Below are 6,000 nucleotides of genomic sequence, written 5' to 3'. Positions count from 1 at the left end.
GAAGGATATGAAGTAGGAGTTGAGCCAAAACCTAATTCAAAAGCAGAAGTTGAGTCAACAGGAGAGAAAGAGATACAGAAAAAGAGTAAGAAAATGGAATATGGCACAAATGCATAGGGGAAAGAGCTAACAACAGAAGAAGGCCACAAGAAGCAGAAAATAGAAAATTAAGCCTAAAACAAAATTGGAATGATTGTGAAATGTAAATCTTTAATCTTTTTATATATACGCCAAACAAGAGAATTAGAGCTGAGTATTCGTACGATTTTCGCAATTCTTCTATTGCACTTTTAGTTACACCCTCCCTCAAAACAACCGGAGTTGGGCTTTCATACTATATTGGCAATTCTTCTGTTGCAATTTTGGTTACACCCTCCCTTCTTTCCTCTTCTTTCTCACCCTAACTACTTTTCTTTTCTACTCTAATTTTTTTCAATTTTGATTTTTTTTTTCTTTTTTACTGTCTTTTATACTCTTCTAATTTTGATATAATAATCTCTTTAGGTTGATGAACGATAGAAAACGAGAAAGTAAAAATGGTGCAGGAGTTAGCAAAGAACCACAAATTTTGATATGAAACTAAGCAACTCGAACTTGTATGAACGATTAAGAATAACAAACTGTGGAAAAATATAGCTCCTGCAAAATGTATCTTTTCCCTTTTCTCCTTTTGTAGCCCTTTGTTTTTCAAAGAGAAGCAGGAGCAAGAAAAATCGATGTGAAAAACTTAGCAACTCAAATCAAAGAGTAATGCACGTTGCATGGGTAAACTAGAATAACAGATTGTTCACAAATTAATGTAGCTCCCGCAATATCGATCTCCTTCCTATAATATTAGCAGTAACATAAATTTAATTCTATATCTTGTTGAACTGATCGTAAGTTTAGCCCGATGGGTTTATCCTGCCTACTTTGCGTTTTTGCAAACAAAAACTTAAGCAATTACAAATACAGAAAAGCTGTAAAAAAGGCTACACGCGCAAAATAAAGAAAAAGAATATTTTTTAAACTATAGCATGCAAGTCTAACCCTGTTGGCTAAACTTTGTATTATTTTCATCCTACTTACCTTGTTGAATTGGTCACAACTCAAAAGTTTAGCCCTAAATGCATAAACTTCCAGTCTTTGAAAATAAATTTGCTCAAATTATGATGAAAAGTTAAACAATTTACTAGATGAAATTACAAATGCGAACACACATATAACCAAAAAAATAGACACTAATATGGTCGATGTGTCTCTATCTTGATTAAAAGAGATATTTATTTTATACTTCAAAAATCTTACAAATTTGTATCAATCGTCTAAAAGAAAGTTTAATTTGATGATGCAATTTTGTTTCATCAAATGAAAGTTGGGTAAGACCTAATCAGTTTCGTTTATAATGCTTCAAGAGTTATCATGCAAAGCAACAAACTTATATTTAAAGGGCAAAATGGTCATCTCCTTTGTGTATTAAATAAAAGGATGCTATTTGTGCACAAGATTTGCATAAAACGAGGTTAGAAAATAAACATTAGGCCAAAAGAAGGACACCCTATGCAATTTCGTGAGTGATATGATCAACCAGAGCTCCGACTTCATAAATTCTAAGAAAGGTTCGGTCTACTGGATTTTTCGATTCATTTTATTTCTCTTCCAAAATTAGGAGAAATTTTAATTTTGTTGTTCCTTCTTTAACCCCCAATAAATAAACCAAAACCAATTTCATCATTTGCAATAATATTGATAACAAAAACAACATTTATCAACAGTCCAATTTCTCAACACTAAGTTTTTTTAAAAAAATGACAAGATAATTGATGACAGCTGTGGGATTTAAACCCACGCCCTTTCGGACCAGAGCCTAAATCTGGCGCCTTAGACCACTCGGCCAAACTGTCGTAGTGTTATACACTATTAGTTTTATTTTATTATCATGATCTTGTGATAAAATCTCCATAAACCATAATATACAAATGGCAATAATTAAGATTTGTTCAAAAATCGAAAACTATTCCCGCATTAAATAGTGCATTTACATCTACATAATTAAGTAATGATTCAAATTCAGACCCATTTTCGTTGGTTTTCTTTCCCTATAATCTAATTAAATCCTTAATCCTATTCATCTATCCATTTGACCAAAATTGATTTTGCTCCGTTCCGACTATCTTTTTTTCTCTTTCTTTTGGTAACACGATCCGATAATTCTGACTTCGTTTATATGGAATCGTAATTTTATATAATTGACTTAGAGATACTGAAATTTTCGCATAATATTTTGTATTTTCCACATTAGCCATAACCTTCCAATTTTACTAAAAATGAACAAAGCCAAAAAAAAAAAAAAAAAATCATACTCAAGCCTTTTTTTGAGCCTCCGATCAGACATTTACAATGCCAATTTCCTAAATGCTGAAGAAAGAGCATTCACATTTCGTCCACCGACAGATTTAGCACGTTACTATGTAATTAGAGCCATGTGATAAGCTCATATTATATAAATCCTACTCTCTGAAAAATGTACTGTCAAAATCGTGCTGATTAAATTACTAACCAGTTTTAATATAGGCTCAGAGCCTCTGACTTTCACTTAATAATTCACTTGCATCACAATGTGAAATTTTGAATTCAAACTCATTCCATCAAAGAAAAGGTTTTTTCTTTTACCATTTTGTATTAGATCTCTTGAGCTGTTAGGGTTATTTGTAAGGGGCACAAGTTATCCCGAAATTGTAATAATGGAATTATAATATGAGGATTAAGTAGTGACCGAATTACTTAGTGAATATATATATAATTAATTAGTAGAATTTATTTAGTTCATTGAACTAAAAATATGATATACGGGGTATAAGTTGGTATAAACTTTTATTTAGAATTTTAACCTTGGATTGTTTAAAAGACTTTGGGGGAAGAGTCCCGAAGAAACGCATTTTTGTTATTTTAGTGTCTATCCTGGGATTAATTAATTTCGAAATTATTATCCCACTTTCAATGTGGATAGACCTAATTATGAGATTAATTAATCCCGAAATTCAAAAACTCGGTTAGGTTGCCATCTAGGTCTCGGTCGGGGGCGACTTCCAAATTATGGTCTCATTCTTCCGAAATAAAGAGTCCCTATATCCTTGTGGTTAGTGGAGAACAGCCATTAGACCAGATTTGTCTGACTACGCCCGCAGCTGACTACTTATTGAAAGACCGAACAGGAAATGAAAAGTCATACTACAACAACTGTAAATAAACATTCCCTCCCCGCTCTGACTTTGATCGACTTGCCCGCACAATTCAACCAAACGTGAAATAAAATTAGGGATCTTTACACAAATAGCTGACCATATTAACTATTTACTTTTTCTAGTCATATACACATGTAATACATAAATTATGCATATATTATACATTCACCGACTATTTTTCGCAACTATTTGGGTTAATTCTTTGTAAAAATTATCCTACATCTAATTCCGAAATTATTAACTCTTATCTCACATGGCAAATGACCCCATACAATAGTTGAGTCTGGAATCAAAATCTAGTTCTTTTGGACTCAAAGAACCAAAATGTCTGGAAAAAAAACATAGAGACCAAAATATGTATAACACCCTTTTAAAGGGCGCTATACCTTAACGGTCGTTTGCCCATTAAGGTATAGCGCCCTTTTAAAAGGCGCTATAGTTGAACTTGAAAAGAGCGGGAAGGTATAGCGCTTTTTATTAAGACGCTACCCACATAAAAACACGTCCCCTTCCCTTCCCCACCAAACCAGAAATCCCCCTCCCCCTTAAAACAAAAACAAAAAACAGCGGTCCCCCCATTGTTAACGAAAAAAAAACTCGAGTGGAGCCCATCGGTCCCACAAAAAGTATGAATTCTCGATCCCACATCCTTGCTAAGGCATATTCTAGTAGTGGGTTGCTCATTTCGGCTCCAAATCACCATATCTTCAACTTTCCTAAAACCTTAAATCGAGGTATTCCGACTTAGTTTTTGTTAAAACTCGTATAAAAAATGCATATTAGTTGTTTTTAATGTGCTCTATGTTATTTTGTGATTGTTTTACGATTTAACTAATTTATTATTTTTTATCCGGACTATAGTATTAGTGTGCTAAAACAATTAGTAAAATAGAGAAATTGTTATTAGTTGTTAAAAAAATATATTAATTTGTTATTTTTTACTGTGATATATGTATTTTCGTGATTATTTTTTTATTAAATTAATTTATTGTTGTTATCCGCTTTAGATTAATTATTTGCTAAAAGACTAGTAAAATAGATAAATTGTTAGTTTAGTTCCCTGTAGTGGTATCTTGTTGCAACGACCAGGCTTGTCGTTTTGAGTAATTACTCTCTTTTCTACTATTTGAAGTCTTGAATAGCTTCATATAATATATTATGACGTGTGTGAATCATCGGTTTTGATTTTTCAGGTGTTTCGGGATTAATTCGGAAGAATGAATTTCATGTTGGAAGCTTAAATAAAAAGGGTTGATCGGAGTTTGACTTTTGTGCAAACAACTTCGGAATAGAGTTTTGATGGTTTCAATAGCTCCGTATGGTAATTTTGGACTTAGGAGTATGTCCGAAAAATTACTTGGAAGTTAATAGTTAAATTAGGCTTGAAATGGCTAAAATAAAAATTTAAGCTTGGAAGTTTGACCGGAGAGTTGACCTTTTTGATATCGGGGTCGGAATCCGATTTTGAAAATTGGAATAGGTCCATTGTGTCATTTATGACTTGTGTGCAAAATTTAAGGTCAAACGGATTTGATTTAATAGGTTTCGCATCAAATGTAGAAGTTGGATATTTCTAGTCGGTTTCGATGTCGTTTCTTCAAGATTTAAGTGGTATCACATTGAGCAAATGAGCTCCAAATTCAGTTTTGATTGAAGCATTAGATCCGTATTGAAATTACGGATCCATAGCAAAAAGAATCGTTGAATTCAGACATCGTATGAGAGAGTTATGCCTATTTCCGTGTCTTTTTCCGTCGCCGCGAGCGCCCATGGTAGCGTGGGGAGCTAACCCTGGCATTGGAAAATTTTGGGATACTGGAAAGGGCACCACAGGCAGCTCCCCATGCTACTTGTGGCTCTTGAAAACGTCAGATGCTCTATAAACGGGTTTTTTGGCCATTTTTGACATAAAAATAGTTGGTGAGCTCGGTTTTGGCGATTTTCAGAGGCAAACTTCACAAAGTGGACTGGGGTAAGTGATCTTAACTTGATTTGGTCCGTTATTCATGAATCTAACATTATTTATAGTACTTATTTCATGATTTGGGGGATTAGAATAGAAATTTTCCAAAAATTGATTTGAGGGTTTGAATGCCGATTCGGAGTCGGAATTTAGAAAATTTTGTATGTTGGACTCGTGGTTGAATGGGCGTTCATATTTTATAACTTTTGTCAGGTTCTGAGATATGGGCCCCACTACTGATTTTTGTGTTAATTTCGGATTTATTTGTGAAATTTAGCATTTTCATATGGAATTGTTTCCTACACCTCGTGTTGATTGTGTCGAATTATTTTGACTAAGATTCGAGGCGTTAGGAGGCCGAATAGCGAGAAAAAGGCTTATTGGAATAAAGAATTGCCCGGATTGAGGTAAGCAACACTTCTAAACTTGGTTCTGAGGATATGAATCCCCGAATTTGGTATGATATGAATTGTTTGGAGGTGATATACATGATAGGTGACGAACATGTTGACGTGCACCACCGAAAGTGTGTCTTGAATAAATCATGTGAAGTAGTAAAATTAAAGAATTATGTTATTATCTGAACATGTGGCACATGTTAGAGGAATTAAGTTGAGGCTATTAAAAAAGATCATGTTTAGGTTAATAAAGATCATGTTTAGGTAATGTGTTGTTATTTTAGGACCCATGGGGTCGTGATACTGTTGAATTAATTGTTCTAAAATATACATTTCACACTCATTAATAATTTTTCATTATGAGCATATTTATGGGATTGAGTAGCGCAATGCAGCAGGCCATCTGACTTTATAT

The 6,000-nt window shown here is 33.6% G+C and overlaps 1 non-coding gene across 1 annotated transcript; it reads right to left on the bottom strand.

Annotated features, from left to right (window-relative positions):
- Positions 1-1,803: 1,803 nt before the first annotated feature.
- Positions 1,804-1,883, bottom strand: TRNAL-UAG (transfer RNA leucine (anticodon UAG)). The gene has a single exon. It is a non-coding gene; the product is annotated as a tRNA-Leu (tRNA).
- Positions 1,884-6,000: the final 4,117 nt, after the last annotated feature.

The sequence above is a fragment of the Nicotiana tomentosiformis genome, chromosome 8 (genome assembly GCF_000390325.3).
Source record: "Nicotiana tomentosiformis chromosome 8, ASM39032v3, whole genome shotgun sequence".
NCBI classification, from domain to species: Eukaryota; Viridiplantae; Streptophyta; class Magnoliopsida; order Solanales; family Solanaceae; genus Nicotiana; species Nicotiana tomentosiformis.
Note: the sequence above shows the minus strand (reverse complement) of the source record. Positions and strands in the feature narration are given on the sequence as shown.